This window comes from Mytilus californianus, unplaced genomic scaffold (genome assembly GCF_021869535.1).
Source record: "Mytilus californianus isolate M0D057914Y unplaced genomic scaffold, xbMytCali1.0.p SCAF_1, whole genome shotgun sequence".
In the NCBI taxonomy this organism is placed as follows: Eukaryota; Metazoa; Mollusca; class Bivalvia; order Mytilida; family Mytilidae; genus Mytilus; species Mytilus californianus.
The window spans coordinates 86232212-86248479 of record NW_026262581.1 but is presented as its reverse complement, the minus strand read 5'-3'; the positions used below and the strand labels follow the sequence as shown (position 1 = coordinate 86248479).

The 16268-nt window shown below is 30.8% G+C and overlaps 1 pseudogene; it reads right to left on the bottom strand.

The window, feature by feature from the left end:
- Positions 1-1229: 1229 nt before the first annotated feature.
- On the bottom strand, positions 1230-14756 carry LOC127738240 (uncharacterized; annotated as a pseudogene).
- Positions 14757-16268: the final 1512 nt, after the last annotated feature.

Genomic DNA, 16268 nt, shown 5'->3' with positions numbered 1-16268 from the left:
AATTATACTGAGTTCTTTGCTTTACAGATAAATATTAACTTCATCATTGACACAAAAACTTTATTATGTTGACATCGATGGGTATAAAAACAAGAGGCTCTCAAGAGCCTGAATCGCTCACCTGTATTTCAGACGAGAAGATTTTTAAATGTTAGCAAACTTGATGAACAAATTGTGTAAAATTGTCTTTAAAGGGCAATAACTCCTGAAGGGGTCAATTGACAATTATGGTCATATTCACTTTTTTGTAGATCTTACTTTGCTGAACATTATTGCTGCTTACAGTTTATATATATCTATAATAATATTCAAAATAATAACAAAAAACTGCAAAATTTTGTTAAAACAACCGATTCGGTGGCAGCAACCCAACAATGGGTTGTTCGATTCGTCTGAAAATTTCAGAGCTGATAGATCTTGACCAATTGAACAATTTTACCCCATGTCAGATTTGCTCTAAAAGCTTTAGTTTTTGAGATATAAGCCAAAAACTGCATTTGACCCCTATGTTCTATTTTTAGCCATGGCAGCCATGTTTGTCGATGGATCAAAACTTCGGATACAATTTATAAACTAGATACCCTAAGGAACATTTAGTTAAAGTTTGAAGGTATTTGGCCCAGTAGTTTCAGAGGAGAAGATTTTTTAAATAGTCTACGACAGACGACGGACGCCAAGTGATGGCATAAGCTCACATGGGGCCCTTCGGGCCACGGTGAGCTAAAAAGGGACTGACAATTTTTTTGGGGCTAAAATTTTGAAAAAAAAAGAAGATTTGATTTACATCTGCTTAACTGTAGTTTTTTTTTGGTTGAGAATATAAAGTAAAAAGAAATGGTCGTTTGGTTGTATGAATGAAGTTGCATGCATTTCATTGATAAATTGGTGCGATGAACGCTTAAGACATGAATTTGATGCACTGATTCATGAAGTCATTGGCTTTTATTTTCAAGTATGGAGTCCTGTCCATGTTCTTAAGAATATTATGACATGCAGTATTTTAATTTTGGTAAATACATGTATATTTACCACCATTTTTGGAATATTTGGAGCGATCTGCCAGTTTGTAATTAAAAACAGCATATCATTGATAAACTTTTGATTAAATCAAAGTTCTGAAAGAACAGATGAAAAAGATATCTGTAAATGATGTTGCCCTTTTCATAACTTATTATGTAAAGTTATCTTCTTTACATTTGGATACATTTGCAGCACAAATAATAAACAAATAAATTTTAAAAATATTTATTCATAATTATAAAAAAAAAAAAGTTAATACATGCCCAACAGATGAACTAACAGTCCTAAACTTAAAATTCAATATTTTACAAAGAAATATAATTAATTAAATATAATTAATCAGGTTTGATGGAAAAAAATTGATTAAAACATTTCCAACAAATTTTCTTATGTTATTGTAGTTGCTGGATTCCTATTAGGAATAACAGTAATAGGATCTAAGCTTCTGATGTTTATTAATAGTAATATTATAAATAAAACAAATTTGAATAGCAATATAACATATGTAAATAACTAGTTATTTCATAAAACATTGGTGTGTACTTGTATGATATATCACTGATTGTATAATATATGGTCAATATAAATGAGATACCACTGTCAATTTCAACTATTTCAACGATTGTAGACATTGAACAATACATATTACTTAGTTAATAACAGGTAAAACATATTTTCTGTATTATTCATGGTAAAATAGTAATTAGACAAATGATTTTTACAATTAAAAAATAGACATAAACTTTAATCTATACACACACATATGACTCCTACCTTGTAAATTTAAACTGAATATGAATGAATGAATGAATGAGTTTATTTGCAAAAAACATTTACATGCTATGGCAATCAAAACATATATTACACAATGATAAACAGCAGAAAACAACACAAATGATACAATGTTAAGTAATAATTTGACATCTCATTTTCCATGCTGCATTTAGATAATTACATAATTTTATAGTCAAGAGTTTTAACAATTATATTTTTAACTATAATGGAAATCAAAGCATCGTTGATGTTGTGATCCAGCCATTATATTTATAGCTAGTCTGATATTCTTTCTGACCATACTTTTTTCAATATTTTCTTCTCTTTTCATTTTCAATCTTACTGTAAAATTTCTATGTTATTTTCCAAAGGAAAAAAAAATATTAATGCAAATATTGATATATATATTGATATTTCAATTTTAGACTCTGTCAGATTTTTTTTGACAAGAATGGAAAGGGAAATCGTCAAATAATATATTTTTTTATATGCCATTTATAATAACTGGCTTTATAATTTCCAGAAAGAGGCCTTAGAAATGCACTTTCTCAACAACAAAAATTAAAAAAAATAACTATTTTTTTATATTAATTGGTGTTCATTCTTCATTAAGAAAAAATACATTTCCTGTATTCGAATTTAAATGTACAAATACCTAATGCTGAGATATTTCCAATTACTGTTAAATAGCAATATAATGGGATATAAATGTAGAACAAACAAATAAATTTTACTGCAGAAAATGCTCAAGTAAGAGTTATGCAATTTTGTATATTATTTCAACCAAATTTCTGATAATTGCAACTAATTAATTTGAACTTGATTATTGACTTATGTCAGATGATAATGACACTCTGATTTTACAAGTGAAATAAAATTAGCTTGCATTTTTGATACATATTTTTTGAATTTTTTGTCTTTTCTTTGAAAAAAACCCACATCTGATTAATCATTCAGCTAGCTAGCATAAACTAACAGAATATTTTATTGTAGATTAAAATAAATAAATACATTTTTAGGTTTACTATTGAGAATGTGTGTATTCAGTTGGGTGTGTAATAAATTGTGTCTATTTAATTATGTAACAGGTCATGACACATTAACTGTGGTGAATTAAGGCTGGGGTCGTTTCCATTTAATACTTACACCTTTGATTGTAATTATTTAAAATTCATGACAGTTGATAATCATACTGACTCTTACTTGCCTTTGGAAAGAATTGGAGTAATACCATTTCAAAAAAAGTGTGGGAATTAACTGATATATATTAATACAGATGTTGACCTACATTTCATTGAACAACAACTTACACAAGCATAAGATACTAACATAATACTTTTAAAATTCTTATCAACTGATTCAATTGATGTACAAATACTTTTTCAAATTAATTCATAACTAGTAAATCATTATAAATTTTGATTTACAAAGGAACTATATGCAAGTGTATATCTAAAATAAAAGGGTTGTTCGACCAATCTTTTCCTGATTTAAGGACAGTTCATGATTAAAATGGTGCAGAAAATTTCTGCAAGTCATAAAAACACATAATTAGTTTAATATCATGTCCTCAACTTAGTAGTCTTCACCATCTACAAAAACAGAGTGATCGCATAGATCCAGCATGGCTGAATCAAAAATGAGTCATATATATGTTATCAATTATTGGGTTCCCAAAAAGGTTTTGTGTGAAAAATTTGAGTGACATTTTCAGGTAAGGATAAATATTTTCTAAATAAAAAAGTAGATATTAGAGATTAAAAATCATAAAACAAATTTAAACATATGGATCGTCACTTTAGATATAGGTTTTTCATCAATATGTTTTGCTACAAATATCTACAGATAAAAAAGTTTAAAAAAAAAAAAAAATGAAAATGAAAATGGAAGTAACAATGATATACAGTGGTTAGCATGATTTATGTCTCAGAAGAACCAGTTCATCCACAAGCCTGTTTACTTCTTCTTTTTCACATAGAACTTGTATCAAACCTAAAAAAAAATAACAAGAATAATATGCTAAATAAAATACGTCTAAAATTAAGCCAAAAGAAAATAATCTCAACACAATCATTTGATTTAAAATAAAATGCTCCGCTGGGGCGCAGCTTGATACCACCGCAGAGGTTGAACCCTGAACAGTTGGGGCAAGTATGGACACAACATTCAAGCTTGATACAGCACTGAATTTGGATTGTAATTAAATATTTGACACAGCATAGGTTTCTCACACAGAATGAAAGTGGTCTAAGAACTTAAAAAATTTTAATTTACCTATTCAAACCATATCATTATTATTTGCTTTTATATATAAATCAGAAATAACCAATTTAAAATGGAAAATTTTAAAGAAAAAAAAGGAAAAAAAAATCTGACGACGACGATGACGACGCCAACGTCATACCAATATACGACCACAAAAATTTTTTTGCAGTCGTATAAAAATAAGAATTTCCAATTTTAACCTAACAAATCAATTATACTTTGATTTTCCCAAAGTAACAATTCTAAATATTCCTTTAAGTCTGACTTAAAATTGAAATAATAAATGAATGTTCTAGTTTTGTATATATCAACTCATTTTGTATCTACATATAAACAAGCAAGCCTCATTTACTCAAAAGATTATTTTGTTCAAGATTTTACAATTGAATAAGAGATGAATATAATTAAAGCATACTTTTCATATGTAAAACAAATGTGATTTACCTCAGGCATATATAAATCCGGTATAAGGTGGAGCTTTTCTACTCCAACATTTGTGATCAAACTGGTATTCAGTGTCAACCTGAAGAAAATGAAAAATACAACAATCAGATTTTGTAGCTACCTCCAAATTAATTTTTTTCTCATTTTTCAGAAACATTTGAATACAATTATTATAAAAATGATTTCTTAAAACTTTTTATTGCTGAGGTAAAAACATTGTTATCAAATGGCATGACTTTGAAGATAAAAGTAACTACAACTTTTTTTTATACCATTTGATATATACTGCAATAACATTAATTACTGAAACTTACAAACTCGTCTGTAAATGGACCAAACCGACCACTTCTCAAAGCCCATTTGAGTTTTCCATTTGCTTCCCTGGAAAACTCTTTTCTCAGGCTGTGCATTTGTGCCACTTTGTCGACTATCATCTGAAAGTATCAGTTTGAAAATATCACATTTCAACATGTATTCCTCTTTGATTTAGAAGTTTACATGTCAACAGAATGTTCTAATATTGAAATTTCATCTAAAATCAGTACTCTGTGGACCTTAAAAATGCCTTTTTAAGGTGGCACATAACACAACAGGGAGATAACTCTGTAAAAATCAGCTGAACGTTTAAATCACGTTTTATTGTAAGGAAATATTAAGCTTTTGAATGATCAAAATTAGTGTATGTCAAACTGCTATAGATCCAATGAATTTTTCTGATAAACTGTGTGGTTCAGGTTTTTTGAAATTTTTATATTTTTGTCAAAGGCTCAAAGTAAATTTTTTGTCCAAATTTTATGAAAATTAAACGAGCCAAATTAATTTTAGTCAAGGGGTTTGGTACCACATTTATCTAATATTTCATCACCTGTAGAACTGTAGCACAGAAAGTATGGCATACTGTTTAAAAAAAAAAATCATATTTTGACTATTTACTAGATACAAAAGACAAAATACATAATATTTGCATAACTTGTCTTTCTTCTCATTTTAGTTTTCATTTGTAGTGGTCTGAGTCAGCATCATTCAATAAATGGTCATGTTTGTTCTTTCATAATATACACTTACATTGAAATCCATATCCAGGTCTTTAACCTGCAAAGTTGTGTAGTATTCAATGCTGAAATATAAAAAAAAAAATAAGTATGCAATGTAGAATAGCTAACACAATACAAAATACTTTTCCAATAGCATAAAACTTATCTCTAAATGGTGTACATAAAAATAAAACCAACTTACATTCAACAAAAAATATAGAAAAAACTTTTAGAAACATTTTTGTACAATTTCCGTAAAAATGAAAATACTAAGTATTGAAAACACAGAATTTTATATTTGGGTAAATTAGACCGGATAAAGGAAGAGTTTTTTTTATGAGAACTAGGTACTTTTTTTACCTTTTCAGTTTTAACTCTCCATTTTGCAGGCAATCACATTCACATGGGAAATCATCCTGCAAGCTAAAGGCTGCTGCAGTGACACCCATGCATGTGTCATGAACCCACTGTCCACAAAGGGTACATTCCACCCAGCCTGGGGTTATATCCTTGTGGTGGCTGACCATAAAACAGCACAACCCAAGGCCAAGGAACACACAATCCTCAATACTGCTTCCATAAGGTCCCAATGAGCAAACAGCTGGAACCACATGGTTGATAGATGCAAAACTGTATGAAGAAAATAATAAAAAAATTATCATACAAGTATAACTAAATTCAAAAGTAAAAAAAATATGCATTTAGGTGTCTATAAATATATTTCAATTTACTCCAAAATGCTTTTTGATGTAGTATGTAATTAGGTTGAATTCAAGTCATATAAATTTTAAAAAATTCTTCAGAAAATTTGCTGAACTCCCTAGAACATAATATATTTTTTAGTCACTCCTAAGGAACATGAAAATCACACTTTACAGCAACCTTAATGAAATTGAAAGCCTTAGTTTTGACATTAGAGATACATAGCCATTTCACACACTATATATTTATTGGTAAATGATGTGAGTGATCATGGAAATAACTTTACAAATGTAATACACAGACATTGTTAACATGATATATTTTGAGTGAATATCTTTGGAATGAGCATGATAAATATACAAAATATATGTACATTGTTGGGAAATATCAAATTTATTTGTATGAGCTTTAGAAACAGGATTAAAAGAGAGGCTCTCAGAGCTTTTCTCCGGTTTCGTACCGATTACAAATAAATTTGATATTTTCTGACAATGTACATATATTGTTTTTATCCTGCAATTTACACCGACACTTGAAACTTTAGTTGTTAAAATCCAAATCCAAATCTATTTTTTTCTAAGAAATCGCAGACTGCGAAGAGGACCCCAAAATGAACTGTTACGCCAAAAGAAATATCCCCATTACAGCTTGCTCAACATGGAAGTGGGGTAACTGTAGACTTTATTTGTACATGTACAAATAAAGCAAAAATTTATTTGTGTACCTGTTATTTGTACAATAGTTAACTGATTGCAGGATAAAGTGAGGCATACAACTTTGATATCTTACGCATTTCTTGGATTGGCAGGCACCCAAACCAAGTGTGAAAATGATGGTCTAGCTGGGGGTGTCAGCGGTGGCAGGATCAGTTGCAGGTACTGCTGGTATTTTTTTGCAGTGCTGTTGTATTGGACGTGACATCAAATGGGACAATAGATGTAGATGGAAAACAGCTGAAAGAAAAATAACAAAGCTATAGATAATATACATAGGTAGCAAAATTAAAAACAGAATACTTGGTCTACTATTACATACATTGATCATCAAAAAAAGTCACACAGTAATGATATACAGAACAGAACAATAACTATTGGTGCTAAATAAATATGTGCATTTTTCATTCATTATTTTGTACATCAATCAGGCTGTTAGTTTTCTTGTTTGAATGGTTTTAGATTTGTCATTTTGGAGCCTTTTATGGCCGATTATGCAATATGAGCTTTGCTCATTGTTGAAGATTGTGCGGTGACCTGTAGTTGTTAATTTCTGTGTCATTTGGTTTCTTGTGGGGAGTTGTCTCATTGGAAATCATACCACATTTCCTCATTTTTGTATTAATATATTTTTTAAACATTTAAATGATAAAAATTATTTTAAGAAACATTATACTTACTTCCTTCCCTGTATGGATGTTGAATAGTCGAGACCAGCTCTTTTCGGCATCCATACTCTACCTCCTCTGCTGTTGAGGCTGCATTTACCTGCAGCAGGGTAGATTTAACCCACAGATAGTTTTCTCTTTAAATTCTTCTATAATTAAAATAACTGTTTCCTATAGGCAATTCTGTCAGTGCTCAAATTTAAAAAAATAAAAGTAACATTGCCAAGCACAATCATAGATAACCCCTTAATGGTAACCTGTGATTTACATAATTTTGTTAATATATGTCCTTTTTGTCTACATTTGTATACTTATGTGCTACTCTTTTATCATACTACATTATTTTGATATTGATTGTAACACCAGATTGTGATCATATAAATGGTTTGTGAATTGCAAATATAAAATCTTTTCAAACAAGCATTCTGAGAGTATTGCATGGCAATACATGTACATAGTCCCCTACCGGTTAAAAATTAATTGTACTGGAACAAAATGCTAACTTGATCTATAACTGGTCATGGTGTAAACTATACAACAAATATCGTCAATATCTTCAAGCATGACGAAAAAAAGTGTGGAAAACTGATAATTTAAGTGATTTTTCTAAGTCCAAGGACCATAACTCTGCAAAAAATCATCAAACAGAAACGAAATTCAAACTTGGTCTGTAACTTGTCATGATAAAACAACGTACCAATTATCAAATCATAATCTTCAAGAACGACGAAAAAAAGTGCAGAAAACTGAATATTTGAGGGAATTTTTTAAGTCCAAGGACTATAACTCTGCACAAAATTATCAGACCGGAACAAAATTCGAACTTAATCTGTTACTTGTTATGATAAAACAACATACCAAATATCAAATCAATATCTTCAAGCATGAAGAAAAAAAGTGTGGAAAACTGATTTGCCGGACTGACAGAAGGACAGACAAACAGACAGACGGACGGAGTGCAAACCTAAAGTCCCCTTCGACTTCGTCGATAGGGGACTAATAAACAGGTTGAATTTTATACTTGCTTTATAATGATTTAACATATAGAACTGTTTAGCAAAAAGGATTTCCAGTAGGGAACCTCATTAGGTTGGATTTAGAGCAACAAACAATTCTATATTCTATCTGTAATAGAATGGTATAAAATGATGAAAAAACAAATAAATGAATATATTGTATTCTTACATATTTTGAAAATGGTACTATATCGTCCACCATTTTCAGCACTGAAGCCAGCTTCAGTACCACAGCCATATCTTCATTTCCATAGAGGATAATGGACACTGCATTATAAATGCAATTTCCATTTGCTGTGGACTGGTAAGCTGTACGTTCCCCTATGGAAAGTGGTATAAAGTCTTTACACCTGAAAAAAAGGACATCTCTAATATTACCTGATTTTCAAAGAATATTAACTATAAACAAAGCAAGATAAACAAGGATTTATTTCTAATCTTGATGTAGGATTTAATTAAGGCTATATTGAAAAATCATTTTAAAACCAGCACTTACATGTAGGTTATCAACTCAAATTCTATGCCCACTAGATGAAACTTGATTAATAACTTACTTTTTGTTGGTATCTATTAAGGTGTTGGGCCTCCAAGTATTTGACAGGGTGTCTGGAAAAACAGGAATGTAATCCCAAATAACTTCTGCCAAACCCCACAAATCAAACCACAACGTAATCAAACACCTCACTTTTAAACATTTTTCTTCTAATGTAATCTAAATAAATATAAATGAAAACAATTGTTAAATGAAGGAAACAAATTAAAAAAAAACCAACTGTTTGTTACTATATATGTGATCAATAAGTTTTAGCAATTAAAAACATTTCAGACATTTCAAAATAAAAACCAAGGAATTTTCTAAGCACAGCAAGAAACAAGGAAATGTTTTACAGTTATACACAAATGACTTTTTCAAATAGGTGAAGTGCTTGTAAGATCTCAGAATATACATGATACCATTTTTCAAGTGTGTCTCTTATAAACATGCATCATTTATTATATTTGTCATTTATTTTGTCATCCTGAACATGCATGAAATATTCAACACTGGATGTTTAGCAACCAATTTTCAATCAATCAATCATTTTTTTGTGTTAATGGTATATACCCAACATTTATGTTTCAACTGACCAATTTACAGCTTTCTTTGTACATTGTATTTAGTTAAAGTATAAGGCCATAACAGTGGCCTCTATGTGTAATGGTTTAAAAATAAACTTCAATTTGTGCATTATAAAAAATTTAAGTTATATTTTACCTCTTCCATGAAAATTGAGTGTATTCTTTCTCTTTTCACCTATAAAATACACTTCAATCTTTAAATGTTTTCAGTGCATATACTTTTATATAAAAAAAACACCACACATTTAGTAATATTAACAAAAACATAATAAAAAATAAAGAAAAATTTTCCTGCTACTTAATATCTCCTGTTGCTGAAAAAGTTAAAGACTTCCTTAAAAATAATGTGACTGTTCATATTGATTTTCCTACTTTACCATGTTGTTTACCGAGCCTGGAAAATTTAGGTATGCTCTGGGTGAAGTTATCAATCGTTAAATAAAAAACTTATTCTAAAAGGACAACAATTTAACACTGTAATTAGATTTTTAAATATTGTTTATATTGGAATAAATATTGACTATTCCATCAGTAAATTAAAATCACACTAAATATATACGCACATCTGTTGATGCCTGTATCGTGTTATTTCACAAGGTCATGTTTTTCTCTAAATGTTAATGACTGTTAATGATGTATTTACACTAAATCCAGTGTAATTCATTGGTTGTCGTTTGTTATCATAATTGTATATTGTTTTGTACACGAATCAGGCTGTTAGTTTTCAAATTTAATTTGTTTAACATTTGTTATTTCAGGGCCTTTTATGGCTTGATAAGCGGCATGGGTTTTGCTCATTGTTGAAGGCTGAACAGTAAACTATAGTTGTTAACTTCTATGGCATTTGGTCTCTCGAAAGTTGTCTCATTGGCAATCATACAACATATTTAATTTTTTTTTAATATATACAATGAATGACTTTAATTATATATGAAAAATTAAAAGTTCCTAAACATAAACAGACATAAAAAACACCTGTATCGAATGATCTTCATATCTAACGTGTGTTTCCCCCTCCGGCTCTTGCCCTTTCTCCTGTCCTGTCTCTTGAACTATTACTCCTCCTTGTTCTTCATCGGTCTCCTGCACTACCTTGTCCCCTTCCCCTGTTTCCTGAGGCTCTATTTGATCATGGTGGCCAGTTTCTATACATTCTTCTTCTGTACCATTTATATACTAAAAGATATTCAAAAGCAAGTTGCATTACAACTGATTGAGGAGACTACAAAAGTTGATGGATGGTGTAAAAGATAAGTAAAATAATGATTGTTAATTTTAACACTGTTCCATCAAAAGATTATGCCCATGGAATACACCAATTTTAAAATAGTTAAGTGTGTTGCTGAAAGAACAATTAAACCCAAAGAGCCTGTATCTTAAAAGAAATATGTAAATAACATAAATATAAGCAAAAGGCATTACAAAGGATTAACTGCCCAAGGGAAAAGAAATGGGTCAACATGCTGATGTTTTCTAAGCCAAAGGCTTTCAATATTACAATACACAAGACCAATAATCACTGTACATTAATAACAAAACAATGTTATACAAAATGGCATATAATACAATAATTCAACACTGTAGGGATATATATATTCAGTAATCTGATGACAAGTCCATCAAAGTTTTGATGTATGACATGTCATTTACTCTTGCGTCATAGCCCCCTTTATCAAGGTTAAATAGAAACTTACTATATCCTATCAGTAAGTTATAATGGTAAACCATTAAGAATGTGCTATTATAAATGTTTTCAACTTACAAGGATATAACAATGGAAACCATACGTTATTAATATTAAAGAAAGGAAAATACATAAAAATATATTGTGTCATACTAGATAGAGAAGTCAGTGGTCCAGGTCATGATGCCAACATCCAAATCATAGACCTGAGTTTCCAGCACAGAAGAGGATGGTATTGAAACAATATTATTATCATCTGGAGCCTGATCTGGAGTGTTGTCTGCCTCTGAAAAACAAACACTTTATCAGTATCATAAAATTATGGTTTAACAGCTTTAAGTTACAATATGCCCCTTTTCCCTCCCACTAAAAAGATTTATAAATACAGGTAAATATTTATATGTGTGATTATAAATACAGATATAACATAAGAGTTTTACTACAATAATTTCAGTAATTTTACACATTACTAATTGAGGTAAAAATACTTATCGTCCATGCAGAAAATCTAAATAAAACAATTGTATACTTAAATCTTCCATATTAAAACATTACATTATGAAACATAAGAAATATATATAAATAAAGAAAAATTACTTCCCTTTGTCAATCGTAGACTGGTTCTATGCTGGACAAAATAGGCTTTTGACCACTCAGCATAAGTTGAAAGTGATATATCAGCGTTTTAACAAATTTTTATTGAAAAATAACTTCAGTTATCAAAAGTATTTAGCTTAAAAAAATTATTAAATGATTTGAAACACTTAAAGGTTACACACATAACGCATAGATACATTTGCTCTTTCCACTAGATCTCCATTGTCATTAAAAATTAATGTCCCTCCTAAGGGAGACAACCAAAAAAGTTCTCTAATTACAGGAATTGGCAAACAGACTAGTGGTCCATGGTCTTCTGTTTCATTGTGGTATAAGAGTCTATGATGTGTTACTTACAGATATATAGGTCCATGGTCTCATGTGTAATATGCATATAAGACCATGGCATGTTTATGAGTCTAATTGGTCCATGGTCTTATGTTTCATTGTGGTATAAGAGTCCATGATGTGTTAATAATTTATGCATAGGTCAATGGTCTCATGCTTAATATGTATTAAAGAGACCATGGCATGTTACTTACAGTCTAGTTGGTCCAGGGTCTTCTGTTTCATTGTGATCCAGGATGTGTTAATAGATATATAAATTATAAGTCCATGGTCTCATGTGTAAAATGCATAAAAAGAGACCATGGAATGTAACTGACAGTCTTATTGGCCCACACTCTACTGTTTCTTTGTGGTATAAGATTCCATGATATGCTTATAACAGATATATAGGTCCATGGTCTCATGTGTAATGTGTATAAAATAGACCATGGCATGTTAATGACTGTCTAATTGGTCCATTGTGGTATATGAGTCCATAATGTGTTACTAACAAATATATAGGTCCATGGTCTCATGTGTGATATGTATAAAAGAGAAAATGATATGCTTATAACAGATATACAGGTCCATGGTCTCATGCGAAATATGTATAAAAGAGGCCACAGCATGTTAAGTTCTAATTGGTCCATGGTCTTATGTTTCATTGTGGTATAAGAGTCCATGATGTGTTAATAACATTTGTATAGGTCCATGGTCTAATGTGTAATATGTATAAAAGAGACCATGGTATGTTACTGACAGTCTAATTGGTTCATTGTCTTCTGTTTTATTGTGGTTTAAGAGTCCATGATGTGTTGATAACAGATATATAGGTCAATGGTCTCATGTGTAATATGTATAAAAGAGACCAGGGTATGTTACTGACAGTCTTATTGGTCTTTGGTCTTCTGTTTCATTGTGGTATAAGAGTCCATGTGTTAATAACATATGTATAGGTCCATGGTCTCATGTGTAGTGTGTATAAAAGAGACCATGGCATGTTACGGTCTAATTGGTTCATGGTCTTATGTTTCTTTGTGTGTTGAAAACAGATACATAGGTCAATGGTCTCATTTGTAATGTGTATAAAAGAGACCTTGGCATGATACAATCTAATTGGTCCATGGTTTTATGTGTTATTGTGGTATAAATGTCCATGATGTGTTAATAACATATGTATAGGTCCATGGTCTCATGCGTAATATGCGTAAATGAGACCATGACATGTTACTGACAAGTCTAATTGGTCCATGGTCTTCTGTTGCATAGCTTTATAAGAGTCCATGATGTGTTAATAACAGATATATATGTCCATGGTCCATGGTCTCATGTGTAATATGCATAAATGAGACCATGACATGTTACTGACAGTCTATGGTCCATGTTTTTATGTTTCTTTGTGGTTTAAAAGTCCATGATGTGTTATTAACGTATATATATGTCCATGGTCTCATGTGTAATATGTATAAAAGAGACCATGGCATGCTACAAACAGTTTAATAGTTCTATGGTCCTATGTTTCGTTGTGGTAAAAAAGTCCTTCATGTGTTTCTAACAGAAATATAGATCCATGGTCTCATGTGTAATTTGCATAATAGCGGAAATGGCAGAGTCACTCAACAATATCTAGTCTGATTAACCATTTTACAGTCTTAATAAAAAAAAAAGTGCAAGTACGCCCTCTACGCCCCCCCTTCTGGATCCGCCACTGACCAGTGCTGATTATTCCCTCTCAAGGTTATAAACTGTTTTTTTTTAAATTTGAAAAATGTTATCATCATGATTATTCACAATCCTAACCACAGCCCAGTAAAATTTTCCTCAAAAAAGCCATCATTAATTTATAGCAGACAAATTTTCTGTGTTTATTCATTCTGGATCTTACAAACATTTTTAGTTGTTGTAATTAATCATCTCAGAGTTCTCGAAACCTTTTTTTTCCTGGTGGTCATTGGGACCACCAAGACTAAAAATCTGGTGGTCCTGTAATTTTACTTGAATTTATCAAACACCTATTAGTTAAATGAAAGTCATTGCTCAATATATATAAACTCCATCCTAGTTTCTATGTTATATATTTGGTTGTTTTCAATGAAATTTTGAACTTTGCATTGTTCACTAATTTTTATACTTTGTCAGTTTGATAACATGTTTGATTTCATTTTTGTGTTAGTCTCATGCATTATACTACCTGTAGAATACCTGTAGAGTCGTTTAAGGGCTCAAGTGTAAGGAATTTCAATAAAAATTTGTAATAAAAATAATTTATCACTAAAACTGGTACATAACATCTTCCCAATGATGATCAAGTTGTATTTTAAAGTTATCAACGGTCTTTGCAGACACAACATTTTGGGTAAACTGTTCCAATTGTTTATAATTCATTAGGAAAAATGTCTTTTACGAAATGATGAATTACATCGAGACTTAATAAGTTTAACAGGTTGGGTGGACTCAAGTAAGGAAAAGTGGGGTATTCCCTGTTTTCATGTTACACCCCAGTTTTCTGGTGTTAAAAAAAAACCCAGTATACAGGGACTTCTTTTTTCCTATTTTATGGTATGAAATCTACAAAAGTGCACCTTTTACATCTGATAACAATGTTTTATGTTAGCAGGTGTTTTTATTAGTTCAAAAATCAAACTAATTTCAAGTCTATTTGGTACTCAACTCACAACAAAACAACTCCTTTGTTCACCAATTCATACCTTGATCATCAATAATTCAATTATGAGATGACAAAAAGATAGGTTAATCAATTGGGCATTTAAATTCAATGAATAGAAACTTTCAATAGAAGTGAACATAATTCAGTAATGGTCAGTTACACCTGGAGCATGCATCTTGGTCAGTTGATTCCTAAACAAAAGATTTGTATGTTTTTGAGTTCTAGAAAAAGAAAGGCCTCACTTATTCATGCTTTGTTGTTCATGAAATACTCTAAGTATTTACAAATACTACTGATTCATGCCATAAATTGAAATAGAAATTGGAAGTCCCTGTAAACTGGGATGTTCCCTGAAAACAGTGAATACCCCACTTTTCCTGACTTGTTCCCAACCTGTGTCCACTACAATCATTTACAGTGAAAAGTGCATTAAAATTAAGAAATAAAAGAAGTCTGATGTTTATTCCTCAGCTGAAATTTTTGTAATATAGAAAAAAATGTTCAGTCTCTGTCTGTTCAAATACAAAGTCCTCTGGTTTAGCACCCCCTCTGAACGAAATGAGCCATATGGATGCCATGATGACTTTTATGTCTGGTTATTTTTCAAAAGTATTACCGTAATTTTAAGCTAGAGGCTACAAAAGTTAAATTACAGTAGTATCCAGTTCAAAAACTATCTGGATACCAAAGAAACCGACGACTGGTTCTTTTTCAAAAGTAGTACCGTAATTTTGACCTATACAGTTAAAAGTTTGTTTACATTAGCAACCAGTTCAAAAGCTATCTGAATACCGAAAAGATGTGAAAACAAAAGTGAACAACCACCAAAATATTGTCGGTCATCAGGACTGCCACTACACATGCAATTTTCGGTCCTGGCTGATTTTTGGCAGTCAGGACCGACTATTTTCGAGAACACTGTCATCTTACAAGTTACATAGAAGATATATATAACTGCCCTCCATTAGTTATGCTTACTTAACTCAGTTTGTATAGCAGTGGCTTACTATGCCAGGGGTTTTAGGTTCAAATCAAGGCTGAATCAGTAATTTACTTTATCAGACAAATCATGCTTTCCGGTTACAATCGGTGTCTAACTAAAAAATTCGTAAGGGTTCCGCGGAACTCAGTGTCTCGCCTACTTTTGCTGTTAATCGCAGGCTCAACAAAAATGAGAAAAAAAAATAATAACAATATTACTTTCGATACAATCTTTTGATTGTAAGAAGCTTCTGTC